The sequence below is a fragment of the Primulina eburnea genome, chromosome 10 (genome assembly GCF_022965805.1).
Source record: "Primulina eburnea isolate SZY01 chromosome 10, ASM2296580v1, whole genome shotgun sequence".
NCBI classification, from domain to species: Eukaryota; Viridiplantae; Streptophyta; class Magnoliopsida; order Lamiales; family Gesneriaceae; genus Primulina; species Primulina eburnea.
The window spans coordinates 4,205,422-4,224,132 of record NC_133110.1 but is presented as its reverse complement, the minus strand read 5'-3'; the positions used below and the strand labels follow the sequence as shown (position 1 = coordinate 4,224,132).

Below are 18,711 nucleotides of genomic sequence, written 5' to 3'. Positions count from 1 at the left end.
ACGGCCACCATGACAGTGGATTAAGCCAGCATATATACTGGGCTTTGGTGAATCCTGAGTTAGGCCCAAAAAGCTAGAACCCAGAATTTTAAAAAAAAAAAAAAAAAACCTAGAAGGTGTCAAACCCAAGGGCAAATTAGTTTTGGGGTCCGATTCAAATTGTCACCTAACCAATCAAAAAACTCTGCCAACATGTAAACAAACACCAACCACATGGTGTCAAACCCAAGGGCAAATTAGTCAATTAAAAGTGCCTATACAAGATCATCGTAAGAAGTCTGCGGTGGTTGCATCCCATCCACGGCAGAAGAAGATTTCCGACCATTTTTTGATGTTATGGTAAAAAACCCAATGGGTGATCAAAGAGGATGGTATTTAATGGGCCGATTAATCGGGCCCAACCGCGTGGAGAAACGAGAAATTACCGCGTCTCTGACGCAAGGATGAAACGACGGCGTCTTCCCCGCATTCACGCAGTCTTCGCAGAATAGTTTCTCCTCGTCGTCTTTCGTGTAATCATCAATTTCTGGGAGAGGATTCATATCCAGATTCAGATTCGTGTTCGGGTTTAGGTACATACCATGACCTGAACCAAAGTTCGGCGGTTTCACTTCTCCTTTCCCCGATGCTAACTGATAAGTCTCTCTCTGAAACCTGAATCTCTGCAACTGATCATTCAAGTCCGCCAGCTCCGACTGCGGAATCTGGTCATAAAATGGTGAAGGCTGGTTCCGCTTCAACAGGATTAGACTTTTAGGCGGCGGAGGTGGTGAAGAAAACTCGATCCGATCAAGGATGAAATCGGAGAATTCAACACCGTTTGTCATTCTCTCCCTTCGGTTCCTCGACTTCCGCGACCTCTTCAAGACGACCAGGAAACGACAATCCTTCTGCCGACATATCAACCCGAAGTTTACCTTTCCGGTGATTGGGATTCTCCGGCGATACTCTGTGAATGGCAGCTCCGGAATCTTTCTCGTGTCGACGAGGTAAATAGAAATTTGATTCGGCGATATCCCGATCTTTTGGCTCATCATGAGTTGAAACGGCTTGTACTGTAAAGCAGGGTTTATTTTCACACTTCCTATGTTCATCTCCTTCTCGCCATCGAAGAACAACACCGGGAACGCCGGCTCGCCGCTGCCTTCCACCATGGCGTCGGCTTCTGCCCAATATTTTGATCAACCAGAGAAGGAGAGAGGAATGCCTTATATAGCGTTTCTTTAGGGGTATTATAGGTATTAAATATTGGCTACGGGGGTATCTTTGGGATAAAAAAAGTAAAAACGCAGATTGCGTGGGGTTTACTGAGTGGTTTCAACAGCGAAATTACTTGTAGTCCAAGCAAAAGTTTCTATACAGTGAGGTTTTGTCTTTTTGGTACTAAAATCTTAGCAAACACGCTTTTGGAAAAATGTGCTTCCTCGTTGCGATTCTCTCATTATTTCTGGACGATAATGCCCCTTTTTTCAACGCTTTTCACTCAGTCTCGACAACCTACTTTTCACGATTTCTGAATATTTCCCGAAGATTTAGAATAGAATAATTTCCTAAATAAGAATTCCTTTCCTTTGTTTGAATATCTGGAAAATCAAAAATTTATGGGGTCTAGTTCAATTTTTAATCTCGCCCAACTCAAATATTTTGATTGTGTAATAATTACAAAAATATAAAATATTTTAGAGTGGGTCTCATATGAGACTATCTCACGGATCATAATCTGTAAAACGGGTCAACCTTATCCATATTCACGATAAAAAGTAATACCCTTAGCATAAAAAGTAATATTTTTTCATGGGTGATCGACCCAAATAAGAGATCTGTCTCACAAATATGACTTGTGAGATCGTCTCACACAAATTTTTACTAATATTTTTAAAAATTAATAATATTATATGATTTTTATTTATTTAAAATATGAATGACTGTGTGACAGTGCGGTTAAATCTTCAATCATATATTTATCTATTTATTGTATTATAATTCATATAAAGTTTATTATTTAGAAATAAAAATTAATTCACAATATTAAAATACTAACACAATATAATCAAAATTTAGACTGATACTACATTTATATAGACTAAGAAATTTAAATGAAATTGGAGAATATCCTAAAATTAATCATCATGTAGTGTAGTATGTGTGAAATTATATTACAAATATAAATTAAATGTACAAATATGTGTTCTATGAATTAAAAATAACTTTTTGATTTATTAATTTAATTATATCTTATCCAATAAATTATTTTATCATGATATAGATTTATTGGTATTTAAATTGATAAATTTGACAAACATTCATTTAAATGGGTGTCTAATTAAAAGACTTATTTATTCATCAATAAAAAAAATTCGAAGAACATTTTAAAGAAAAAAATCATTAACAAACCGTGCATGAGTGTACTACTCTTACACTAACATGTCATTAACCAAGAACATCATAAATCAGGCTACTAACTTCCTTTAAACCATTGGCCTTTATATTTCCATTTCTAATACTAAGATAAATGAGCTTCAATAATGCAAAAGTAGAATAGAAGGATTTTCATGAAATCAGTCAAAATTAGAATTTAATTTGATATTCCTACATATTATGATTTTTTTAATCTATTCTTTTCTTGTCTTTAGTTTTGCTTGTTTTGTTTTGTTTTGTTTTGGTGCAAGAACTCTTAATATACAACAAAAAACTGAATCTCTGCAATTATATCGTATGTTAACAAATTATAACACAGGAGTACGTACGAACTAAGTGCCAAAGTGATTCATGCACGTAAAATACCAAGTGTGTTAAGATTGGAACTTGGACCTAACTCAACCCTAAAAGCTAGCTCAAGAAGAGAAGATTGTCCAATCTCATATATACCACTCAAAATTTATTTATCCAACCGATGTGGGACAATTAACACACCTCTCTCACGCCCAGGAATGAACATCTGGAGCGTGGAGTTTACAAATGACCCAATTATGAGCAGAACGAGTGGCCTAATTATAGACAGTCCAACACATAACGGTGAAACCTGAGCTCTGATACCATGTTAAGATTGAAACTTGGACCTATTCAACCCCAAAAGCTAACTCAAAGGGAGAGGATTATCAAATCCCATATATACCACTCAAAGATTATTTATCCAATCGATGTAGGACAATTAACAAAATGCATCACTCAAACCTATGTAATCCATTGATGGTACTCCCACAGAAGGCGTCAGAGAGGGCAAATTCATTTTTTCACATTTATGTTCCTTTGTATGGGAGTTACGAGTCCGACACAGGGTGTAAGATGCTCAAGAACGGCCTCAGGTAGTAAATCTGTATAATTATCATTTTAATTAATAGTTTTTCCTTATATTTATCATGATATGTATTGGTTTGTTGTCCAAAAATAAAATATATTTGAACCAAATAAATCGAATGTTGGAATCTATGAAGACCATAAATTTGCTTCTTAGTGGGCACAAAATCAAGTATCAGAGAGATTTAAAAGATATTGCTATTTGCAAGGACAGAAATAATCACACACACAGATATGTTAAGCATTGTTTTTATGCAAACAATCATTTTTATTTGCTTTTTGATTTTCTGGTAGAGATGGAAAGCTCCTAAAACCTAGGTACGCACCCTCCTCACACTTTTCATGAATACATCTGATGTCTTTGGTTGCTTCTACTTCATTTTCCAACTCAAGAATAAGGGGCCACGTCTTCTGCAAAAGCTACAAAAAACCGCAGATAGACAGTTTGCAGCCAAGCAAGCATATACTTTGTCATTAGAACCGCCGAAAGGCCCGACAGCTGGAGCAGATTGTTGATCAACGAAGGCATCCATTACAAATTATCTGGATAGTGTCAACTCCATGTTATTAAGTCATTCTGCAAGTACAAAATCAAGAATTGCTGGAACAGGAAAATGTTCTAACAGAAGAAAAGCAAACAGACAAGATTTGCACATTTAAAACAGCTTCAAAAACAAGTAAGAAAGAAACTAAAGCCATCACCTACTAAGTGAGGTGAAACGTCATCCTGACCAGAGAAAATTTGACTGCTGTGCTATAATAGATGATTTTCATCAATCATAAATTGGGAGATTCTCTCACAAGAGAAAATTATAAAATATACGAAGCTTTACAAAAGGCGTGAAGTTTATCAAAATCTGTAAATACCTATCTCACAACTTCACGACAAACTTGAAGATGCCTATTAAGTACCTATGCTCATAGATTTGCCGTGACACGCCTCAACGTTTGCTATGGAGCCATCTGCCAGTTTTCTCCCCATTGTTCTTCATTTCGGGTGTATGACAAACGAAACCTGACCCACACAATGGTCCGATGTAAGATTGGAAACTTGGTTGGAAGCTGACCGACTAATGAAATCTATCATTCTGCATCTTAGAAAGCAGGCTTCAAACTTCACTGTTCAGAATGGAACAGATGTTGGGTAAAAGGTTGGGCCATTAGAGAGCCCTTTCCCCTAAAACGGTGATGTAACTAAACAGAAAAGCCAATAAACATGCTGAATTATTATTCCCACTACATGTCCTCCACAAATGGATTCAGATATGGTCGAGAAGAGTGACAGAGGAAAGCATAAAAATGAAGAATTTCATTGCATTTTCAATGTTCCATTTCAAGTGAAATCACGACAAAAAATTTAAAATGTTTTGAAGATAGCTGGATAGAATCCCAAGGATATATTCCATTGAAACATTTTTCAGACTAAATGTTCAAATCCATTACAGAAGCACAGATGAGCCAGAAGAACTTACTTTACTTGAGCATGCTCCGAAGTTATGGACATCCTGCCACATCATTGCCACTGATAGCTTTCAAACGATCATATGCACTTTGAATTTTGAATTTTTCCTCTAACATCAAGTTTGTTTTTTCCGACGACTGTAGAAAATGAATATGGCAGTGGTGATGGTGCCAAAATTACATAATTCATTATTTGTGTACAACACTAGAATACAATATTATGCTTGTCATTTGATAAAAGCCCCTGAGCTGTTGACCAGCAATCATTTTAGTTTTATGTTAAAATCAAAGTTTCAAGAGGTAAAATAAAGATAATGCATACCAGTAAAGTTAGCAGATTCTGTAACATGGTCTCTATTTGCACATTGCATGACAACAGAATTTGCCTCATCTTGCCATCTTTGTACATATGACGAAGTACAGAGGTAATGGCACATACCCTAGTCGAACGGTCGATGGAGGAATGAAAAAGAAGAGTACTAAACACTGAGCTAACCTCAGAAACCCAAGAAGCCATAACTTCTAGAACAAGATTTGCAAGTTTTTTACTACTATGAAAAAGATAAAAGGAAGGTAACAGATAATATTGTCTTCGTTTCTCAATTATGGCAGAAGTCGCCTTCTGGTCACCATCCTCAAAAATCTGCATCAGCAAGAATGACAGAGTAAATTTAAAACCAAAAAAATTCTGACAATAGATATGGAAAAAATAAGGCAGGTTTTTTAAGCTCAACTATGGTCAAATTTTCTTCTTTTTTCTGTTTAGACGTACGAATGTGGGTTACAGTTCAGGTGCCTCGAGCCAAAATTGTTTTTATTCTTTTTGCATTTGGGGTTGATGAGTGCATATTATATACCCAATACAAAAAAGGGACAGGAATATTATAGAGATCGATATATTCAGATACAATCCTTCAACAAAAGTGGAACTTTCTATCCCAGTTAAGATTGAATTGAAATGAGATAGAAGTGTTATCAAGTTGTTCATAAGGTCAACAAATGACAAAATTGTGGAAACAATATGCGACAGAGTGCCAAACAACAAGAAGGTAGTCAGCTTTAATCAAATACGCTAATAAATATTGAATTCTCTAATTCAAACAAAACACGATCCTAAAGGATAACCGCCGTTGTTGGAACTTTTGCATTACACCTCTACTAGTCTGTTGAAAGTCGCCCGTCACCATATGTTATGTCTAAACGTCTTAGTGACCTGGTATTGGAATCTGACCAGGACTTGGTGGCATCAAGTCATCAACCAGAATGATATTGTCTTCAACATAGAACTGTTTTGGGAACTCTTACAATCTTATCTTGTTGATTAATTGAGTACTGGTAAAACATTTCATGTAAGATAGCAAGCACGCACGCACATATCAATCAAACAAATTACAGGAAAATTACTCACAAGTGAGATATCAATTAAGTATTGCGGAAGGACATTGCTAATCTTGGTGATGCTCAGGTCAGAAAGTCTAGTCGGTTTGGAATCAAGGGAGATGAGCAACCTGAGAAAAGCGCACTTGCTGTCCATTGATATTTCACCACACTGAAGCATAGTTAATTAAGTAAAAGTTTAATGAACTGACATCGCATATCAATGATATTTAAATGACAAATCCGATGTACATCAAGAAGAGACAAGTGATTGAGATCTTTCAGAAGCAGTAAGCCATCTTATTAATATGTCCCAAAAAAATCACCGACAAAAGAAGTATTTGAATTCAAGTAGATGATTACAGAACATACTATTTGATCAACGATTATCTTCTCCAGCATCTGGAAAACAAGATAATCATCACCAATCTGTGCCAAATATTTGCAGACAGTACTGGTTACAGAACTAAACGTCTTGCGGTTTGACTTCCCATCGTAGTTCACGGCAGGACAAATTTTTTCTGCATAACAATCCAAACCATTCAGTAATAAATTGCAAGGGAAAAATCTAAAGTAACTACAACACAAAAGTAAAGTAAAAGCAATTACTTCTGAGAACAACAAATGAAAAAACACAATGATATACTGCAAGAAAAGGTTGGATAAATAAACTACAGGACCTAAACTATCACACAGTTTATGTATTGCCACTCAAAATAAAAGAAGTTACACATAACATATTTTATTTGTTGAGCAAAGAAGATGTACATGACTATGGTGTGTGCTATGCGGAAATCATTGCAAAATCTTTACTGCATTGCAAGAAAGGAAGGGTAAGACTCTTTTATCCAATCTAACATTACTTCTGGTGGTCAGCACAAAAGCAGTATCTGATGATGACAGCCAATGTACGTCTATTTCTACTTTCTCCAACTGAATTTATTATAAGAAACTTGTCCCACCAATATCTCTACCCCTTTCCCGTAAAGCATAGCACAAGATTACAAAGTACATTCGCTAACAACAAGCATGCATGGCCACAAACCGAGATTGAAATCAAAATTGCATATTCAAATAAGCCAAAACTTTAAAAATCAACAAAGTCATTCAATGGAAATTATACAACCACGAGTAAGATGCAACTGAGATCAATTAAAAATTACCTGGATAAACTTGGAACCTTGAGAGTAAAGTTATATGGAAACTTGCGTATTCAGCAATCTGGATATGTCCATCTCTGAAGGCACAGTCCAGAACTTCTAAAATGCGAAAAAGTATATATGGCTCAAGATCATCATCTGAAGTAGAGTGACATGAAAATCCATGAATAAGTTTACGTTCACAAAAGTAGTACATGCACAAAAGAGATCCAATAAATTTCAACATAGAAGATGAACATACATCACATCAACTGTAATTTAAAGAGATTGATCCATGAAGACGGTCATAAAGAAAACACAAAAATAGCTGAATTTCAACCGCAAAAAACTATAAAGATCTTAGGCTGGCTCATTAATACTCACACAAGCAACAAGAAACTAGTGACTGTAGAAGCAGGGAGTCGATGAAAGAGAAAAACCGAAGGCAACAAATGGCAAGTTCTTGAATTTCTGCACCGAGCCTTACAAACGGACCATAGCACATGTCTGCGAAACAAGAATCGCATTTAATATGTGGAAAATGTAAATTAAGAAGAAAAGAACAACCAACAGTCCTCACCTTTCTCAACTTGTCTGCAGTAAAAACCTCCAAGACCAAACTGAATATTGTCGATTTCCCGAGAGATAAGAGAGTTCACTGGAGCTTTTTGTCCGAGGCTAAGTTGGAGGCGCAAGACAGCCTGGAGATAACAACAATCAAACAAGGATTTTGCAATGCCAACGTATCTTCCTGGTAGGAAATTACAGACAATTTCTATATGGTGAGCACAAATTACCTTTGAGCATAATGGGTTTTTATCATCCAATAGAATTAGCAATGATGGAAGATCCCTTATCCAGGATATCAGATATTCCAACAACGTAGGATCAGTTGCATCTGGGTACAGCCAGCTCTCTTCTTGCTGCACAAAAAATTTGGGCCAAAAAATTATAGTGAATAACAATAGGAAGAGAAATCAAATTCAACAGCATGATGTCTACCACTGTATCAGCATAGATACGGCAAAATAATTCATTCATGTGTAATAGGAATGTTGTCTATATGTGTAGCACACTACTAATTGGTCAAGGAAATATCTGATAGAAAATAGGACACTAAATCAGACTAATGTCGAAAATAAATTTTATGGAACACAGATCATTGATAGTGTCTGCCCCCATCTCCCGAATTTCTCTCTCTTAGAAGTCAAACAATACAAGTAATATGAATTATGAAACACGTTTAGTAAGCCACTAACATAATTGTTCTTACATTCTCAGTCACAAAAATATAGCAGGATTACGTATAGCAGCCAACTTCCAGAAGATGACATTTTCAAGATTGAAAATAAGATGTGAACTTTCATCAGCATATAAGTTCCAACAGATAACACAATAACTGAAGGCAGTGTAAAACATTTCCTATTCATATTATGCAAATAATACTTGGCTAATGCTTATTCATCGATATAAAGTGATATGTTAAAATTGTCGGAGGCCACAAGTAAATGACTGGTAGATACATTGCAAGCAAATATCTAATCTTGTGTCACTTTGATCCAGGAGCATTAACAAGTCATCAATCATCATCAATAATGTCCTTAAGTAACTACCATCCAGAAGCTTTGCATGTCAGTATCATGCATAGATATTAAAACCCAATAACAGAACACAAATGATTGTCAACTTCAGATTCAAAGGTTGTACGTTATGCTTATCCACCATGTCCTTAGTATAAGTGCAATCTAGTTATTTTTAAAATGTATACTCGGTCCATTATGCAATCTAGTTATTTTTAAAATGTATACTTGGTCCATAACTTCTGAACCTAATAACGCCGGAAGATATCTTACAAGAGCCAACATTTCTTCGATTGCAGAAAGGCAAGCTAATTTCATCGAAGACTCTGGATTGCAGTTCCGGAAAAAGGCAGTAAAAGCCTGCATCATTGATAATATTATCCCCAGAATCCAGTCCCAAATTAATAATTACATTAATAAATAACCAGTAAGTTATAAAATACTTCAATACTAAATCAGACCTGAAGAATGCGAGATCTCCATTCACCAGAAATTCGCTTGGTTAGTTTTGGAATGTATGGTATGAGTGCAAGCAAGTGTTTCCCCTGAAGCACCTTGCCCAGTTGTATCTGCAAGTATGTGCATTAATTTGACATGCAAAAGATGTTTCCCCATTTGAAGAAAAGAATGTTACTTACTTAAAAGAACTTCAATCAATAGGTTAAGATAATTTCTAAGGATAAAGAACAATAAATACTACTACTGGATATAAAATCATAGTCTTCCACAAAAAGAAATGGAAAAAAATGAAAGAATATCGCAGAAAGAAGCAAACTTGTTGGTAGTAAATTAGAATACTAGATATAGGATCATAGTTTTAAGCCACAAAGAAACTGAAAAAAATGAAAGAATATCACACAAAGAAGCAAACAAATTTGTTGGTAATCAATGCTATTTGTCCCTGGATCAGTTGAAAAGAGTCCACTGAAAATCTCAATACTATTCTATGTAAGCACTGAAAAAATGGAAGTCCCTGAACAAACCTTCGTAGGCAGTGAGCTCTCAAAAAATTCCAAAAACTTCTCCACTAAAGAAGGGGGGGAGTAGTTCCAGTCACTTAATCGCAAAAATATTTGGATAATTAACGTATTTAGCATTAAGATTCGATCATCATCCTGCAATGCAAAAAAGAAAGAAAAATGAGAGGTCTAAACTCTAAATTTCCTGAAAACAAGAGAGATTGGTGAATGAGGTCCAGAGAGAGAGAGAGAGAGAGAGAGAGAGAGAGGCAGGCAAGTAACATAACCTGGAGCTAGATCCATAAAAAAGTAGCACATTTCGAAATAACCATTACAGTTACTATGCAGATGATTCAACAAAAGGAAACAAATAACATTGGACAGCTTCAGCAGAACATCAGGTTCGTCACAACAATTTTGAGCCCATGGACGGTTATTTGAATTGTAGATGGAGTCCAAGAAAGCGTCTTGTTAATAATGTTTGCTCAAACAAATTTTGTGGTGCCGACAAAAACTCAAGAGTCAAGTGGAACACGTTTAAATAGACCCTGGCTATTAGATCTATTCTTTGATCAACAAAATTTTTCTGCCAACAAAATAGTCGCGCAATTACATACACACCTTTCCAGATAGATGATCAACTAAGTTGAGAGGAAAAACATCCCACAACTTCTTCATCGCTCTAGGGAATAAATGTCCATCATCATGTGCTATCTTATCAGGCTTATGATAAGGTAGAAAACCATTTTGATCTGATTCACTTCCATAACCCCCACAAGTCATAAACCTGGCTATGAGATCTATGTTTTGAAGAATAAATTGCATGCAATCACATGATTGTGCATCTAACTGTGTAATGTTGTGCACCAATGGCATGAAATCCAGGAAACAAGAAACTAAGATGGGCAACAGATCCTTCAGTTTCTTGATAATGTCAGCAATCCCTGCAAAACATGAAATGGAAGTGAAGAATGGTCAAGCTTGATGATTGCAAGTGAGTTTTAATCAGCCAAAATTGCATCTAATGTTAAAATAAAAGCATCAACACAAACTAATAATAGAAATAGATCATGGAAACTAGTTGTGTGTGGTGCTTGTACAATATTTTTTATAATTCACTTGGTTTATATTTAAATGAAAATCAAAATGTAATTATAAGAAATAGTGATAAACTACACTATAATTTTGATATATGAATTAAAAACTAAATAGAAAAAAGAAAGGAATAAAAAAAACAAGTAGAAATGAACATACATCTTAATGTCTAAACAAAGACTCTATCCGCTGAAAATAAGTGGCTTGCATTAAAGTTTTAACAATTTATTAATATATATAATTATTAAAACAGACCATGACACCAAAATTTAGTTACTATAATGATCTCAAACTTAATAATATAGTATAGATAGTGAAGGCAATCAACATGCATAACTAAAAAATAGAGGGAAAAGATCTCATGAATCTACACACCACACGAATGATATATAAAAAAACAAATGTCAAACGCAATGCAATTGAAGAAGGCGAACGGGGAAGTAGTCATGCACAAAGCTTGGCACGCGACCAGCATGCGATAAAATAATGCACTATGTAGAACTGAAAAAGGTTTTCGCACTCACTGATAATCTCATGAGTAGCTTCAGACTCAAATGCATGAAAAATGTTATGAGAAGGGACATCCTGTAAAACACAAATTTAGCATTAAATACACAGCACAGACCGAGGAAGATCTTTGGACAGCAGGGGACAAATACAGAACTTTGTAAAACAGATTGCTTTGAAGATAGCTTAATGCATCATGGTACCATGGAATTCATCAGCTCAGGCTAAGTAATAGACTTATTCATGAATAACAATGGTAAAATGAGAAGACAGCCCCAAAAGGTCCGGAACGAACCCACAATTTCCCTTGTATAATTCTTCGACACCTATATAGTACACTAAAGGCATTTGATGTAACTTTGTGAAGATACCCACCCTCACCCCCCAAAAAAACACTGACAAGGTCAAATATCTAGGTGCAGGTTCCACTTAAAGAAGCTCACAGCCATCCTAATACGCATAAAATAATAAGAATTATTGCAAAACTGAGCATGCAGCGCCATTACATTTTTTGCCAAATAAAAAATACCAAAGAGTACATTATCAAATGACGATTGATCTCTTCCATCAGATGGCAACAGCGATAAGCAGCGAGCCAATCCAGACAGCAAGCTCTTTAACTTTCCCTTATCATCTAAAAATTGATTCTTACGTAATATATCTTCATAATTACAGAGAATCTGCAGATGGGATCAATAAAAAGGATGATAAAACTTCGAGAAACAGTACGAGTACACAATATGACCAAAAGGAAGATAAATAATAGCTAAAACAGAATTGCATTGGCTGCAAGTTGTTGGAACATGAGCAAAAAAATTCATTACGTCAAGAAGGAATAATGATATTACAACACTCGAAAAGCAAAGATATAAAATTTCTCATTTCAATGGGAAATATATGTGGCTACAACAGATGAATCAACCCAATCACATCACCGCTTTCTTATCTGCTATCAAAATATGCAAATAAATTCAGGCACTAGTTATATTGAGCTTCAAACTATTAAAATTTACGGAATTGGGAAGTGTTATTAACACTTTAATCAACACTCCTTCAGGCACTAGTTATATTGAGCTTCAAACTATTAAAATTTACGGAATTGGGAAGTGTTATTAACACTTTAATCAACACTCCATCTTACCTTTTTGGTCAATTGAAAATATTACCCCTGCATTAAATTTCTATATAAATTTAGTTGATTTTCAAAACCCATAATAAAATATCTTTCGCATTAACTGTTATTAAATATATTTCAAAATTTAATCAGAACTTTTTCCTTATATATAACAATAATAATAATCGATTGAAACAATTTAAATTAATAGTTTGGTTTTTATGTTTTTATAAATTGAAAACTAATTTTAAAGATTTTTTATCAATGTATCTTGATCCTTATTTATCCCCCTTAAACCTATGCTAGATAAATCAAAATTTTGAGAAAAATACTTTGTTATTCATACTTTAACTTGTTGATCTAGTTATTTAGATTAATTGGATTTAACTATTTATGCAATAAACAACCGATTCTAAAAATTTAAGATTATCTTCACTATTTTTACCTTGGTAATAATTATTGACGGACTACATACTCTAATACCTTTGAATAATATTATAGTTTATCTAAATATTAGAAATTCATATGATTTTGATAATAGTTTTTAAAAAAATTATTTATTTCTAAATAACCAGGTAAAATTTTTTCTTCATTTTTATGTGGCATAATTAAGAAAATATTAACATTACTATTATTTCGATGTGAAATTGATCAAGAGCTATGTTATTTGGTATAATAACGTCAATTATTTTAATAAATTCATTTAATTGGTATTAAAAAAAATTCATGTATAATTCTCATTAAAAAAATTTACCATCTTCATATTTATATTTGTAATTTGAAATAATTGAATGGCATGTGAACACTTGTTTTCAAAAACTATTTTACTCTTAAATTAACATATTAAAGTGTATTTATCTTCTGAAAATTATAAAGGATAATGTTGTCAGTTAATTAAATTAATAAGTAAGATTGAGTGTTTTACCAAATTCGGAGTTAAATAGCATCTCCCAATAGAATTATAATTTGCATCACATACAATAAAGATAAAAGCAACAAGCATCTATATATTGAAGGAGAAACTGAGCATACCTTTTCAGCATACAAGGAAAATGAAGAAGGGTAGTGCTCGACAGTGAGGTCAAAAAATTTAAAAGCCATCAATCGCACTTCAATTGCTAAATGCGTCATGGCATTAAAAATATACGGCATCATCAAGGAAACAATGGGACCTTGGTTATCCTGTAAAAGAAAAAAGAGAATCAAGTGAAAAATAACTGTAATTTTACCTTTCCACTTTAAACCAATCCAAGTTCTCCACAATGAACATTACAAAATCATTACGTATTATGAGATGCTTGCATTTGTCAATTATAAGGAGTGTATACATAACTAACAAGACTTCATTATAACAACTAAACTTCTGGATCTTGAAAGTGGGAAGAAAAGTTAAGCTTCGGCCTTCGAACCGGTCCAATGCTAACTATGTACAAAGTGAATATTTTTTATAAATTGGCAGCAACTCCCATTATATTTCTAAGCTATTTGCCTTTGAACGAGAGTTTACTTTGAGTTTTTTATGGTAAAAATGCCATATTTGAAACAATAAAATTTAGGAACTCTGGATGTAGAATCCCTTGTCCAGTATTCTAAGCTTTCAAGAATCAAATCAATATTCTAAAATAACTCTAAAAATCAACCTAACTTTTCGAAAGAGAAACATGCCTTGTCTCTATTGCTACACTGAGTCCCAAAAGTCTCAAGATGCTAAGCCTGTATCTTAAACTAGAGAAATAAAACAGGAAAGGAGACCAAGCAGGATAATTCATAAATATCTGATGACACAAAGAGGCTACAACCTTCCTTAAAGCAAAATCTCCACCCAAATTACTAAAATTTAAAGTTTTCTTTCCATTAACATCTCCGGATATAAAATAAAAAATTTAAACATTCATGGTCCTACTAGTAATTAAGGATATGATTTTGAAGAAGTACATGGATTACAATTATCTGCAAAGCAAATACAACCAGGAATATAGCCAAAATTAACCAAGATTTTATTAAACCTATGTTACAAGAAATACAAGAGACAGATGTAAATGGCACTGAAATGGCTTGCAAAAGAAACAGATTCAAGATACAGCATATTTAAAAGTAATAAATTGAATTTAATATTCACTCAGGAAATCTGAAAGTCACTTTAGCATTTCCAGTTACCTCTTTGCATCCAGGGAAAATTACTGACTTAAAAAGTTGATACAGGTTTTCGCGAACCAACTTATCATGATCACCAATGCGTTCCCGCATTTCTCTATAACAGCGAGTTTATGCAGCTTCAGCTCAGCTGGGTGTGTCAGCAAAATATTCCTTAATCCTAGTAATGCATCTAAAGAAAGGATAAACACTTCCCATTACCATTTATCGTACAACAATGAGAAGCAAGACATCATACAGGACACGACACATCCTTAACAACTACCAAAAGCACATTATTAAATCAATAGTTTACCCGATTCAATTAACCAGCTTCGCAATGTTAAAATAGCAAGAGAACGAAGAAAAACCAAAGCAATGCATCATCGCGACAACCCTGCATGAGGTCCTTCAGTCCTTTTGATCATTCAAGAAAACATCCCTCTGTTGAGACTAGAGGGCATAAACCATAAAACCCAACCTCTCTAGGAATCAAGTAAAGGTTCAGTGAGATCAAGTCTGCTTCACTTGAAACCTAACTGCTCTATGCATGCATTCATCTATATTTATAAGACACACTCACACAAACACTACAAATTTATAGCATTATTATGTTTTTATGTAACAGTGTCATATCAACGTGCAAAAACATCCAAACAAAGTTCAAGATTTATAAGCCAATCTAATTATCTAGTTCCAAATGTTAAGTTTCCCTAAATAAATTTTAAAAAAATAACTGGTCAATATAAGTAACTGTTGCTCGATCGCACATCAAATATACAGTCAATATATAATTTCTTGATTAAGATTTTATATATTTATATCCAGAACTATTTTACAAGCTCGCATTTGCAAGATCCCTATTCCTTAACAACTCATTAACAAAATCTCATTGATGGACGGCAGGTCGACACAATAGAGCCTCATGAAACTTAATTTTTCAAAAGAATCATACAAAGTTAGAAATTTTCCTGCTACCCCACTACTACCTCAGCCCCCTGGGAATAGAACCAAGCTAACCAAAGGATATTTTGTAAACAATGGTTGTCATCTAAAGTGGCGAACCACAATTAGTTCAGTGTTTTTACACATCCTGCTTGTGTAAACTAAACATTGGGAACCTATACTAAATTAACATCCAAATCATAGTCATGCTAGTCGGCACGGCATTATACAACAAAGGTGCCGAGTATCATCGACCAACTACATTTGACATCATTTCGATAAGCTTGGCCCAATATCTCGAGTTTTTATAGGCAGATCAATCAATAATTTATAGCTCTAACATTCTTCACGCCAATAAATTTAACAATTAATTCCACTGCATTGCTAACAAAAGTAATCACAAATTCAGACATTAAAGACCCACCTTTCCGGACTTTGGAATTGTGATGGCTTGTCTGTTGAAGGAGCTCTTTAAGTGTCAACCCCTTCTTGCTGACTGCTAAACCGGTCTTGTCCGATGCTATACTTTGCTCAGGAAGAACAATGGATTTCGATTTTATTTCAGTATTGTAGCGTTATTCGGAGGCGGCAATTTCCTACCAATTTTTCGCTTGATTTTCTGCAATAATATCATAAATATTAGAATTCAACAACCACAATGCTCCAAACAGAATTTTTTTAACAAATAACTAGAACTTCAAAAGCTAAACAAAGATTGAATATTACTTTGAAGTCCACCCCACGTTTTTTGCGACTTCTTCGACTGAGATTTCGGTTTCACCATTTTTCCGAGTCGTCTTTCTTCCCGACTTTTACAGAGAATGTAGGAAGGTATTCCGAAATATACTCATTGAGAAAGGATTTTAGTAGGTCAAGCATGGGCTGAGTTTGATTTAAAACCCAAATAATTTTAAGCCCATTCAATTTAAATGCCTCCGAATTAAAAAGCCCACCATATAAGCGGGCCTAGAATGTGATCCATTTTAGGCGCAGATGATTGAGTAAAAGAAGTGACCCGACCCAATAACGTAATTCACTGAATACGGTTGTCCAGGTTGTAATGGAGGGAATTTAACACAAATTTGTTTTCGGAGGTACGCGAAATTCACAACAGGTTGGGAATGTGATGAGTTTGGTCAAATTTTGACTCACCCCGGCCTCACTTCAGAGGAAAAAGAAAAAAGTTGCATAGTATATGTACACCTTTTTCTATAAAAAATCTTGAAATCGCGTTTCTAATTAACAATTTATCAAATCATTAATTACAATTTTGCATAGGAAATCTAAGGGACTGTATTCATAACATCAGTTTTTCGATTTGTTCGACTCTAACCATATGAATAGTGTCCCAAAACTATTAAAAAATGACACATGTAACATCTTCATTGTATGGAACACACACGTGTCAACTTTTGCAATGAGATAGGGCCGGTCGAACAGACCAGTTTCTTCGATATGCAAACTATGTATGGGTCAATTCAGGTTAGCCCTTTAGTGTGCGGCTCTCCGACCGTGATTAAAAAAGATCCATGTGCACTTCAGCAGAGATGGCGTATATAATCAGCAATCGGGTCTATCCATAGAGAAGAAAGCCTGGATTCCAACGGCGTGAATTGCATTGATTGCATCCGATTCACGCAATTCACCTAACCCATTCATAATGTATTGCATGCAAAACTCCTTTCTTGACAGCTACCCGTTCGACTATGCAATTTTAGGCAGAACTTGGTTGATAGTAACGTAATTAGTAACAAGTACTTAAATGAAGATTGACGCATAAATGAGCAATTAATGGTACATGTTAGCTTTCTCAAACATAACTCACATAGATGATATTATATCGATATTGTACCAATAATGTAAGAAAATTTCGTTATAGTATGCTAAAATGTTTGATATGAAATTTATATCACACCGAAATTTCGGTATACCATTATTTACTGTAATGAAATTTTCGATACATTATCGATATAATACCATCTATCGAGTTATGTTTGAGAGAGATGACAAACACCATTAATTATTTTACTATATCGAAATTTTTGATACATTATATGCTATTTGATTTATTTCCATAATCTCCCAGAAATATTTGATTTATTTTTTAGTATTCAATGAGCAACTGACCACTTAAAAAAATAATAATAATTACTGTAATTTTAGTATAAAACTGCCATGTGTTTGAATAATTGAATCCAAAGACACTGGGCGGAATTGGTTGCTTGAATATTCATCAACATGGGAATATGTGATTTGTGAATGATTGAGACCCACGCCATTTTATAGGACACTTGGGTCTACACTCATGCATGAAAGTAACCTCTTGGACCATTATTAACAACTCTCCATTTTATTTTATTTTTATTTTTTATTTTGGAATTTGTAATTGTTTAATACATATTACTCTATATTGTTTGATCTCATTGTCGTATTTTGAAAAAATAACCAAAAAAATTATTTCCAAGAGCCTATGTAGGAAATATTATTACAAGTTGTAGCTTCTTGGTCAAGAATGACTTTGCTCCAAGTTAGTAGTGTACAAGATTTGGTAAGAGGGGAGACCATTGTAGTTTACTGAAAACGTAGTGAAATGAATCTTAAATGTGTATGGCTTCAAACATTTTGAGACAATTAACTAACATTTTCATTAAAATCAATGGAAAAATCACTTTCCTACATGTAGTACAACCCACAAAATGGAATCAAAAGCCATCCTACAACTCCAATAATCGACATAGAACATGTTATCTACATATTCGCGGAAACATCAAAACAAGTATACACATCAAGCAGAGTTGAGATTGATAAGTCGGGAAAACTGGTCAAGATAAGACAAGGTGGCCGGGGACAGGGGGTCTTGGGGAGGGTAAGATGGCGCGATCTAATGGACTTTGCACCAGAGAAGTGAAATAGAGGAAGGTGAAATCCGACGAATGCATGCGTTTTGAAGAGTCGAGATTTATAACTTCATGAACTTGTACGTAAAATTTCAAAAAGAATCCAACACAAATAGCCATCAACCCATTGTCCCTATCGCTATCCGCTGGATCCACCCCTCCTATGCAATTTCTACCGTCCATCGGATGAAGTGAACGACTCAGCAA

The 18,711-nt window shown here is 34.5% G+C and overlaps 1 pseudogene; it reads right to left on the bottom strand.

The window, feature by feature from the left end:
• Window positions 1-3,408: 3,408 nt before the first annotated feature.
• On the bottom strand, window positions 3,409-16,391 carry LOC140842644 (uncharacterized; annotated as a pseudogene).
• Window positions 16,392-18,711: the final 2,320 nt, after the last annotated feature.